We start from the raw sequence: 11,467 nt of genomic DNA on the forward strand, positions 1-11,467 counted from the left end.
TTTTAAAATCACGTTGTATGAAATCTCAACTTTGATCTTTTGCGAGATTGTTTGGCTATTCATGGTCTCTCAAGATTGCATATGAATTTTGGGGTGGATTTCTTCTATTTCAGCAGAAATGTTATTGGGATTTTGATAGGGATTGCTTTGAATTTGTAGATTGCTTTGGGTAAAATGATACCTTAACAATGTTAAGCCCTCTAATCCATGAACACAGGATGTCTTTCCATTTACTTATGTATTCTTTAAATTTTTGCAGCAACACAGTAGGTCTTGTGTCTTCTAGGCTAAACTTATTACTAAATATCTTTTTAATGGTATTGTAAATGGAAATTATTTTCTTAATTTTCTTTTCAGATTGTTCATGGCTGGTGTATAGAATTGCAATTTACTTTTGAGTGTTTATTTTGTATCCTGCAACTTTGCTGAATTTATTAGCTTTTTAGCTGTGTGTGTGTGTGTGTGTGTGTGTATGTGTGTAATATTTCAGGTTTTCTACATATAAGATCGTGTCATCTGCCAATAGAGATGATTTTACTTTCTTCTTTCCAATTTGGATGCTTTTTTTTTTCCTTGCCTAATTGCTCTTGCTGTGACTTCCTTTTTTCTCCTATGGACTCTTTTATTTTTATTTATTTATTTATTTATTTATTTATTTATTTATTTATTTATATTATTAACATTAATGGATTATTTGTTTCAGGGGTACAGGTTTGTGACTCATCAGTCTTATATCCAGTGCTTATTACAACACATACCCTCCCCAATCTCCACCATCCAGTTATCCCATCCCTCCACCCCCTTCCCTCCAGCAACCCTCAGTTTGTTTCCTATTATTAGGAGTCTCTTATGGTTTGTCTCCTTCTCTAGTTTTGCTTTGTTTCATTTTTCCGTCTCTTGCCCTATAATCCTCTGCCTTGTTTCTTAAATTCCACATATCAGTGAGATCATATGATAGTCGTGTTTCTCTGATTGACTCATTTCGCTTAGCATAATACCCTCTAGTTCCATCCATGTCATTGCAAATGTCGACATTTCATTTTTTGATGGCTGCATAATATTCCATTGTATTTACATACACCACATCTTCTTTATCCATTCATTTGTTGATGGACATCTGGGCTCTTTCCATCGTTTGGCTATTGTGGACATTGCTGCTATAAACATTGGGGTGCAGGTGCCCCTTCGGATCACTGCATTTGTATCTTTGGGGTAAATAATAGTAGTGCAATTGCTGGGTCATAGGGTAGCTCTATTTTCAACTTTTTGAGGAGCCTCCCTACTGTTTCCAGAGTGGCTGCACTAGCTTGCATTCCCACCAACAGTGTAGGAGGAGGGCTCCCCTTTCTCTGCATCCTTACCAAGATCTGTTGCTTCCTGACTTGTTAATTTAATTTAATTTAATTAATTTATTTTTTAAAAAGATTTTATTTATTTATTTATTTATTTATTTATTTATTTATTTATTTATTTGACAGAGAGAGAGACAGCCAGCGAGGGAGGGAGCACAAGCAGGGGGAGTGGGAGAGGAAGAAGCAGGCTCCCAGCAGAGGAGCCTGATGTGGGGCTCGATCCCTGAACACCCGGGATCATGCCCTGAGCTGAAGGCAGATGCTTAACGACTGTGCCACCCAGGCGCCCCATGACTTGTTAATTTTAGCCATGCTGACTGGTGTGAGGTGGTATCTCATTGTGGTTTTGATTTGTATTTCCCTGATGCCGAGTGACGTGGGGCACTTTTTCATGTGTCCGCTGGCCATTTGGATGTCTTCTTTGGAGAAATGTCTGTTCGTATCTTCTGCCCATTTCTTGATTGGATTATTTGTTCTTTGGGTGTCGGTTTGATAAATTCTTTATAGATTTTTGATACTAGTCCTTTATCTGATATGTCATTTGCAAATATCTTCTCCCATTCTGTCGGTTGCCTTTTGGTTTTGTTGACTGTTTCCTTTTCTGTGCGAAAGCTTTTTATCTTGATGAAGTCCCAATAGTTCTTTTTTGCCTTTGTTTCCCTTGCCTTTGGTAATGTGTCTAGAAAGAAGTTGCTGTGGCTGAGGTTGAAGAGGTTGCTGTCTGTGTTCTCCTCCATGATTTTGATGGATTCCTATCTTACATTTGGGTCTTTCATCCATTTTGAGTCAATTTTTGTGTATGGTGTAAGGAAATGGTCCAGTTTCATTCTTCTGCATGTGGCTCTCCAATTTTTCCAACATCACATGTTGAAGAGACTGTCTTTTTTCCATTGGGTATTCTTCCTGCTTTGTTGAGGATTAGTTGACCGTAGAGTTGAGGGTCCATTTCTGAGTTCTCTATTCTATTCCATTGTCTGTTTTTGTGCCAGTACTGTACTGTCTTGATGATTACAGCTTTGTAATAGAGCTCGAAGTCCAGAATTGTGATGCCACCAGCTTCGGTTTTCTTTTTCAACTTTCCTCTGGCTATTTGGGGTCTTTTCCGGTTCCATACAAATTTTAGGATTATTTGTTCCATTTCTGTGAAAAAAGTTGACAGTATTTTGATAGGGATTGCACTGAATGTGTAGATTGCTCTAGGTAGCATAGACATTTTAACAATACTTGTTCTTCCAATCCATGAGTATGGAATGTTTTTCCATTTCTTTGTCTTCTTCAATTTCTTTCATGAATATTCTGTAGTTTTCTGAGTACAGATCCTTTGCCTCTTTGGTTTTATTTATTCCTAGGCGTCTTATGGTTTTGGGTGCAACTATAGATGGGATTGACTCTTTAATTGCTCTTTCTTCTGTCTTCTTGTTGGTGTATAGAAATGCAACTGATTTCTGTGCATTGATTTTATATCCTGCCACTTTACTGAATTCCTGTATGAGTTCTAGCAGTTTTGGGGTGGAGTCTTTTGGGTTTTCCACATAAAGTATCATATCATCTGCAAAGAGTGAGAGTTTGACTACTTCTTTGCTGATTTGGATGCCTATTATTTCTTTTTGTTGTCTGATTGCTGAGGCTAGGACTTCTAGTACTATGTTGAACAGCTGTGGTGATAGTGGACATCCCTGCTGTGTTCCTGACCGTAGGGGAAAAACTGAGGGAAAAGCTCTCAGTTTTTCCCCATTGAGAATGATATTCTCTCTGGGTTTTTCATAGATGGTTCTCATGATACTGAGGTATGTACTCTCTATCCCTACACTGTGAAGAGTTTTAATCAAGAAATAATACTGTACTTTGTCAGATGCTTTTTCTGCATCCGTTGAAAGGATCATATGGTTCTTGTCCTTTCTCTTATTAATGTAGTGTATACATTGATTGATTGGTGGATGTTGAACCAACCTTGCAGCCCAGGAATAAATCCCACTTGGTCATGGTGAATAATCCTTTTAATGTACTGTTGGATCGTATTGGCTAGTATTTTGGTGAGAATTTTAGCATCCATGTTCATCAGGGATGTTGATCTGTAATTCTCCTTTTTGATGGAGTCTTTATCTTGTTTTGGGATCAAGGTAATGTTGGCCTCATAAAAAGAGTTTGGAAGTTTTCCTTCCATTTCTGTTTTTTGGAACAGTTTCCGATGAATAGGTATTAATTCTTCTTTAAATATTTGGTGGAATTTCCCTCGGAAGCCATCTGCCCCTGGGCTCTTGTTTGTTGGGAGATTTTTGATTACTGCTTTAATTTCCTTGCTGGTTATGGGTCTGTTCAGGTTTTCTATTTCTTACTGCTTCAGTTTTGGTAGTTTATATGTCTCTAGGGATGCATCCATTTCTTCCAGTTGTCTCAATTTGTTGGCATATAGTTGCTTATAATATGTTCTTATAATTGTTTATATTTCTTCGGTGTTGGTTATGATCTCTCCTCTTTCATTCATTATTTTATTTATTTGGGTCCTTTCTCTTTTCTTCTTGATGAGTCTGGTCTGTGGTTTATCAGTCTTATTAATTCTTTCAGAGAACCAGCTCCTAGTTTCGTTGATCTGTTCTGTTCTTTTGGTTTCTGTTTCATTGATTTCTGCTCTGATCTTTATTAATTCTCTTCTCCTGCTGGGTTTAGGCTTTATTTGCTGTTCTTTCTCCAGCTCCTTAGGTGTAGGGTTAGGTTGTGTATTTGAGACCTTTCTTGTTTCTTGAGGAAGACTTGTATCACTATATACTTCCCTCTTAGGACTGCCTTTGCTGCATCCCAAAGATTTTGAACAGTTGTGTTTCATTTTCATGTGTTTCCATGAATTTTTTCAATTCTTCTTTAATTTCCTGGTTGACCCATTCATTCTTTAGTAGGATGCTCTCTAGCCTCCATGTATTTGAGTTCTTTCCAACCATTTTCTTGTGATTGAGTTGGAGTTTCAAAGCATTGTGGTCTGAAAATATGCAGGGAATGATTCCAGTTTTTGGTACCGGTAGAAACCTGATTTGTGACCCATTGTTATAACTTCTATAACTGTGTTGAATAGATAAGATGGTAGCCACATTCATCTTGTTCCTGGTCTCAGGGGAATAACTTTCAGTCTTTCACCATTGAGTATGATGGCAATTTGGGTTTTTCATATGTGGCCTTTATCATATTGAGGAAGTTACCTTCTATTCCTAATTTATTGAGTGTTTTGTTTTGTGAAGTAGTGTTGGATTTTGTCAAAGGCTTTCTCTGCATCAGTTGAGTTTCATGTGTACAACGTAAAGGTTTTACTTATGTTGTGAAATGATTACCATAATAAGTTTTAGTTAACATCTGTCACCTCATATACATACAATAAAAAGAAATGGACAAAAAAAGAAAAAAATATTTTCTTATTATTTGTAATGGCAACTCTTAGAATTTACTGTCTTACGACTTTCATATATATCATATAGCAGCAGTAACTATAGTCATCTGTTGTACGTTCGTAGTTTATTTATCATATAACTGGAAGTTTGTACATTTGGACCACCTTCCTCGAATTTCCCTGGCCCCCCATTTACTAGCATTTTGTTGAGTATTTTTGCATGTATACTCATAAGGGGTATTAGCCAGTAGTTTTCTTTTAATGTCTTTGTCTGGTTGGCCTCACAGAATGTGTTCCTTCCTCTTTAATATTTTGAAAGAGTTTGAGAATTGATGGCAGTTTTTTCTTGAATGCTTGGTAGAGTTCATCCGTGAAGCCATCTATTTCTGGGCTTTTCATTGTTGGGTGGTTTTTGATTACATTCAGTCTCCTTACTTGTTACAGGTCTATTCAGATTTTTTCTTTCTTCTTGCATCATTTTTAATAGTGCATTTGTTTCTAAGAATTTGTCCATTTAGTTTATCCAATTTGTTGGCATTCAGTTTTTCATAGTATTCCCTTATAATCCTGTTTATTTCTATAAAATAAATAGAATTGTCTCCACTTTTGTTTCTGATTTTAGTAATTTGAGCCCACTCTCTCTCTTTGTCATTCTAGGTAAAAACTTGTCAATTTTGTGGGTCTTTTCAAAAAACCAACTTTTCGTTTTGTTGATTTTTTTTTCTGTTGTCTTTCTTTCTTTCTTTCTTTCTTTTTTTTTTTTTAAAGATTTTATTTATTTATTTGAGAGAGAGACAGCCAGTGAGAGAGGGAACACAGGCAGAGGGAGTGGGAGAGGAAGAAGCAGGCTCCCAGCGGAGGAGCCTAATGGGGGGCTTGATCCCAGAACACCAGGATCACGCCCTGAGCCGAAGGCAGACGCTTAACGACTGAGCCACTCAGGTGCCCCTTCTGTTGTTTTTCTATTCTCTGTTTATTTCCACTCTAATCTTAGTTCTTCCTTATCTGCTAGATTTGAGTTTAGTATACTCTTTTTTAAGTTCCTCTTAAAGCATACAGTTAGGTTATAATTTGAGATCTTTCTCCTTTTTTAATGTAGGTGTTTACTGGTATAAATTACTTTCTTAGTGCTTTCACTGCCTCCTGTAAGTTTTATTATATTGTATTTTCCATTTTCATTAGTCTCAAGGAATTTTCTAATTTCTTTTGTGATTTCTTCTTTGATCCATTAATTCAGTGTTCTGTTAAATTTCCATGTATTTGTGAATTTTTCACTTTTCCTTCTGTTACTGATTTCTAGTTTCATTTCATTGTGATTGGAAAAAATACTTTGTATGGTTTCAAAATTTTGAAGACTTGTTTTGTGGCCTGACGTGTGGTCTTTCATGGAAATGTTCCATGTTCTCCTTAGAAGCGTGTGTATTCTTTTGGATAGAGCGTTCTGCACGTATATGTTAGGTTCAGTTGGTCTATAGTTTTGTTCAAATCTTCTGTTATTGCTCTTCTTTCTGGTTGCCCAATCCTTTGTTGTAAGTAAGAGTGTTGACATCTCCAATTTTTATTGGTGGCCTGTCTGTTTTTCCTTTGGATTCTGTCAATTTTAGCTTCATGTATTTGGTGCTATGTTGTTAGGTGTGTATATGCTTATAACTGTTATATTTTCTTGATAGATTGAAATTTTTATCAGTGTAAAATATCCTTTGTCTCATATAACTTTTTTGACCTAATGTCATATTTTGTTTCATTAGGTAGCCCCTCCAGTTCTCTTTTGGTTACTATTTTCATGGAATATCTTTTCCATCTTTTCACTTTCAATCTGTTTTTGTGTCCTGAGATCTAAAGTGAGTCTCTTGTTGACCACGTATAGTTGGATCCTGTTTTTATTTTTTTATTTTTAAAAATTTTTTGAAATCCATTCTGCCCATCCATGCCTTCTGTATAATAACTATTTATAGAGCAGGATTTACCTTTGCCATTTTAAAAATTTATTTTCTCTATGTCTTACACCTTTGGGTCTCATTTCCTTCATTACAGTCTTCCGTTGTGTTTAGTTGATTTTTTTTGTAGTAAAACTTTCTGATTCCCTTTTCACTTCCTTTATTAATATTTTATAGATACATTCTTTGTGGTTACCATGGATATTACATATAACATCCTAAGGTTATAATAATGTGTTTTGAATTGATTCCACCTTAACTTCGGTCACATGTAAAAACTATTTCTGTACAGCTCTGTCTCCCTCTTTAAATTATTGATGTCACAAATTACATCTTTATACATTATGTACCTGTTAATATAGATTTGTAATGATTTTTTATGCACTTCTCTTTATGTCATGTAGTAAATAAAAAGTGGAGTTGCAAACCATAATGACAGTAATACTGGTTTTTATTTTTGCCCATGCTTACCTTTAGTGGAAATTTTTTACTGTCATATGGCCCCGAATTATTGTCTAGTGGCTGTTCATTGCAATCTGAAGAATTCTCCTTAGTGTTTCTTGCAGGGCAGGTCTAATGATAAGGATCTCCTTTAGCTTTTATTTATCTGGAAATGTCTTCATTTCTTTCTCATTTTTGAAGGATAGTTGCTGAATATAGGATTCTCAGTGGACAGTTTTGTCTCTCAGCACTTTAAATGTTTCAACCCACTGCCTTCCAGCTTTTAAGGTTTCTGCTGAGAAATCTGCTTCTATGCTCATTGAGGGTCCTTATATGTGATAAATTGCTTCTCTCTTGCTGCTTTCAAGATTCTCTCTTTGTCTCTCAAAAGTGTGATTATGTATCTTGGTGTGGGTGTCTGGGTTTACTCTCCTTGTAGTTAGTTGAGCCTTTTGAATTTGTAAGGGTCATATCTTTTGTCAAATTCTAGAACTTTTTGGCTGTTATTTCTTCTAATAATCTCTTTGCCACAGTCTTCCTTTTGAGACTCCCTAAATGTGTATATTAGTCTGTTTGATAATATCTCATATGTCCTTTGGGCTTAGTTCCCTTTTCTTCATTCTCTTCTCTTTCTGTGCCTTAGACTTGATAAGTTCAAATGCCCAATCTTCAGGTTCACTGATTGTTTCGTCTGCTTGCTCAAATATGCTGTTGAATCCCTGTGGTGAATTTTTAATTTAGTTATTAAATTTTTTCACTCTAGAATTTCTGTTTGGTTGATTTTTATAATTTGTCTCTTTCTTGATATTCTCATTTTGTTCATGCATTATTTTATTTCCTTTAGTTCTTTTTGTGTTTCCCTTTAGCTCTTTGAGCATATTGAAGGCAGTTGAGTTAAAGTCTTTGTTTAGTAGAGTTGATGCCTTTGTTTCTTTAGGGACAGTTTCTGGAGATTTATTTTGTTCTTTTGAATGGGCTGTGTTTTCTTGTTTGTTGTATGTCTTTTACTTTTTGGTGAAATTTTTAATTTTTCATGGGCATTTGTGAAAACAGCTATCTTTCCCGGTCTTTGCAGATTGATGAGGATTTCAGAATAAGGTAGGCATGCTCTGAGCTTTTTTATCAACCCAAAGTGAAAGGTTATGGTCTTTCCTGTGTTTTCGGAGCATGTAATGTTTCTTGGGACTGTGTGGGGGATTTTCTTAATATCCTGTATACATAGCTGCTTTTGAATGTTTTAATTTACAAAGATTCTCCCCTCTGCTTTTCTTTGCGGTCTCAGGTTGTATATTGTGTGGCTCTGTCCCTAATCTCTTGTGCCCGGTGTCTGTGGGTCTCTAGTCTCCCTGCAGTCTCCCTGCAGTTTTCATGATCAGTGCCAGTTAATTTCTCCCCACTGAGGTCTGCTTTAGGTGAGACACATACCAGTTCTTTAGTCAGCCTCTAGACGGATTAGAATGTTGCAGATGAGGTCTGGTCTGTTTTCTGTGGTTCAAGGAAGGGAATTGGGATCTGGGCTGCTGCATTCCCCAAACCAAAACTGCTTCCCACTGGGGAAGGGGTGGGGAAAGGCAAGTAAAAATGCCTTGAAATTTCCTCCTAAAAGTTTTGATTGTGACTTTTTCTTGGTTGGGTGTTTGCTTGGTTGCTGTAGACCTTTGACTGTTTTCCAGAGCTCCTGAAGGTATTTTAGTTAGTTTCTGGTTGTTCTTGGATGTTTTTTGGTTGGGAGGTTGGGGAGTTAAGGGCTTCGGGCTTTTTAGTCTATAATGTTGCTCCTTATTGTTTTAAGGGAAGATTTTATTTTCCTTTGAGCATGGGAAATTTTTGAGCATGTTTATAGTAGGTGTACTGAGTGATTAACGGTTCAAGAGAAAGAAATGATAAAAGATCCTGGATGTGATGGCATTAAAAACAGAAAATATAGCTTTGAAAAGTGTCAATGAAAAAGAGAAAGAGGCCAGGATAGATGAAGAATATTTGAGTTAGAGAAGTTAAAGATTAAAATTTTCACAGAAATAAAGTCAAGTTTATTCAGAAGTGGGAGAGGTTAGAGGGTTAGGAAGTATTTGTGGAATATGTGCTGTGGGAAATGCGATATGGCCATCAGCAGTTTTATGATTTTTTTTTATGAGGCAATAATGTGTGTTTTTGAGTATCTTCAGTGGGGCATACATATTTTAAGTGCATTGATACTTCGTTACGATTTATGATTTTGGTTTTATAATTTATGATTTGGTTTTATCTCTGTAATACCGTATAGTATTTATTTTTAAGTATATATACTTATGATTTGGATTTTATCTATATAAGAAATGTTTATAGCTTGGAGCCCTGGGTGGCTCAGTTGGTTAAGTGCCAGTTGGTCATGAGATGGAGCCCCATGTTGGGCTCCGTCAGGCTCTGCTTTCGCTGGGGATTTTGCTTGAAGATTCTCTCTCTCTCTCTCTGCCCCTCCCCCACCACCTGCAATATCTCTCTCCTTTCTCTCAAAATAAATCTTAAAAAATGTATGTAGCTTTAAAACATCATACTCTTCTTAAAACATAGTGAAAAAGTAGTAGGGTCTTAGCTCCCATTTCCCATTCCCCAGAGGTAATTACTTTCAGTCTTCTGGCTAATCTTTTGTTCTGTTTTTTTAATCCATATTTCCCAAGTTATTTGTGTACTCTATTTTCTTGATATTTTTTCAGTCTTATGTAGTATTTGTTAGCTCCCTGCCTATAGTTAAAGACTAGCATTTAGATCATTTATAGGCCCTTCTTTCTGTCCGTGCTCCCCAAATCTTTTTATTTTATTATAATTTTGTTAAATCAGTGTTCATACTTACATATAATTCCATTTCCATTCTTGTATAGCTTTTCACTTGAAGTTAACTGCTTTTTATTTATTTGTTATGTAATGATATGTGTCTAGCATTAATTCACTCAAACACTTTGATTTTATTCTTAGAGACCTCTGTACTGGAGTTCTTCGTAGTCTTGCTTTGATTTGGACTAGCTTCCATCTTGAAAAAAGGACAACTGTCTTCCTGGTATCTTCCTTTACCATTATACCATGTCTTTGTCTCCTATTTATTCCCTGTTCCTTGGTTCCCATGGCATCTTCTTTCAGGTCTTACTCATTTTGTTGGGGGTATATAGCCTTTAGTAACTTTCTGGGGAGGTGTGTAGGAGATATATTTTAAAAAATTTTGCATGTCTGAAAATATTTTTTATACTCTTTCTGTAACCAGACTGTGATAATTCTATGTTTTAAACAAAATTTCCTTCAGAAATCTGAAGGTATTATCCTGTTACTTTCTGTCTTGTGTATTGCTTTGCAAAAGCTGATGCCCTTCTTGTTTCTCTGTATGTAACTTGTTTTATTTTTGTTTTTAGAAGCTCTAGGTTTCTGTCTTTATCCCTCATGATGTAAAATGCCACAGTGATATACTTTGTTGTGTATCTTTTAAAATTTGTTTGGTGGGCTCTTCTAGTGTGGAGATGCATGTCCTGCAGTTCTGGAAGATTTTTTATATTATTTCTTTAATAATTTCCTTCTCCTCTTTAATAATCTCTTCATCTTGTAAGTTTTGAAGTGATTTCTTTTCATCTTTGGAATCATGGATTTTTAAAAAATTCCTGTATATTTTAATTCCCAGAAGGGCTGTGTTTTTGTTTTGTTGTTATTTTTTTAATGTCCCTTTGGTATAGTATACTGTTCTTGTTTCATGAGTACAGTGCTGTTCTTTTAGGAATTTAATTAGAATTTTTCTTTTTAAGTTTTCTTCATGCATTGCCTTTGTTTCCTCCACGGTGCTTTTTATATTTTTCTTCCCTCCCTCTTTTCCTCCCTCCCTCCCTTCCTTCCTCTTTGACATTAATAGTGAAGACTCTTCAAATATTTGGTGATCCTTGGCTAACCATTTATACTTAAGAGGTAAGTACTGTTAAGAAGTTGTGTGCATGGATTGAGTTTGATTATTAGGCTTTTATGTAGGGAGTTCAGGTGGCAAACTGATTTTGTTTTATTACAGAATCTACAAAAATCAGCAGTTTGGGGCTTAATCAGCATCCTACAAAAGAATTTTCTCGTCTTTATCTTAGTGTTTTGAGAGTCAGGCTGGATGTTTCAGGACTGTTTTCAGTAAGACTTTTCTTATTCTCTCCTATGTTCATCACCCCTCGGAGTCCTTGCAGACCACTCTAGGCTGCAGATCATTTGTTCAGTCAAGAAAGGGGGAAATTACATGGCTATGCTTTGTGGGGTGAGGTTTGGAACCTAACCATTCTCTTCAGACTTAGATTCAGGTCTTTGTTTTAGCTCATGCTTTCATTCAGAAGTATTTCCAAGAGGATTCTTTCCAGGTCTGACAGCCC

At 35.9% G+C, this 11,467-nt stretch overlaps 1 protein-coding gene across 1 annotated transcript in view; it reads left to right on the top strand.

Annotated features, from left to right (window-relative positions):
• Positions 1–11,467, top strand: part of URI1 (URI1 prefoldin like chaperone) — a 71,830-nt gene that overhangs the window by 43,836 nt on the left and 16,527 nt on the right. The window lies entirely within an intron of this gene.

This window comes from Ursus maritimus, unplaced genomic scaffold (assembly GCF_017311325.1).
Source record: "Ursus maritimus isolate PB19 unplaced genomic scaffold, ASM1731132v1 scaffold_19, whole genome shotgun sequence".
NCBI lineage: Eukaryota > Metazoa > Chordata > Mammalia > Carnivora > Ursidae > Ursus > Ursus maritimus.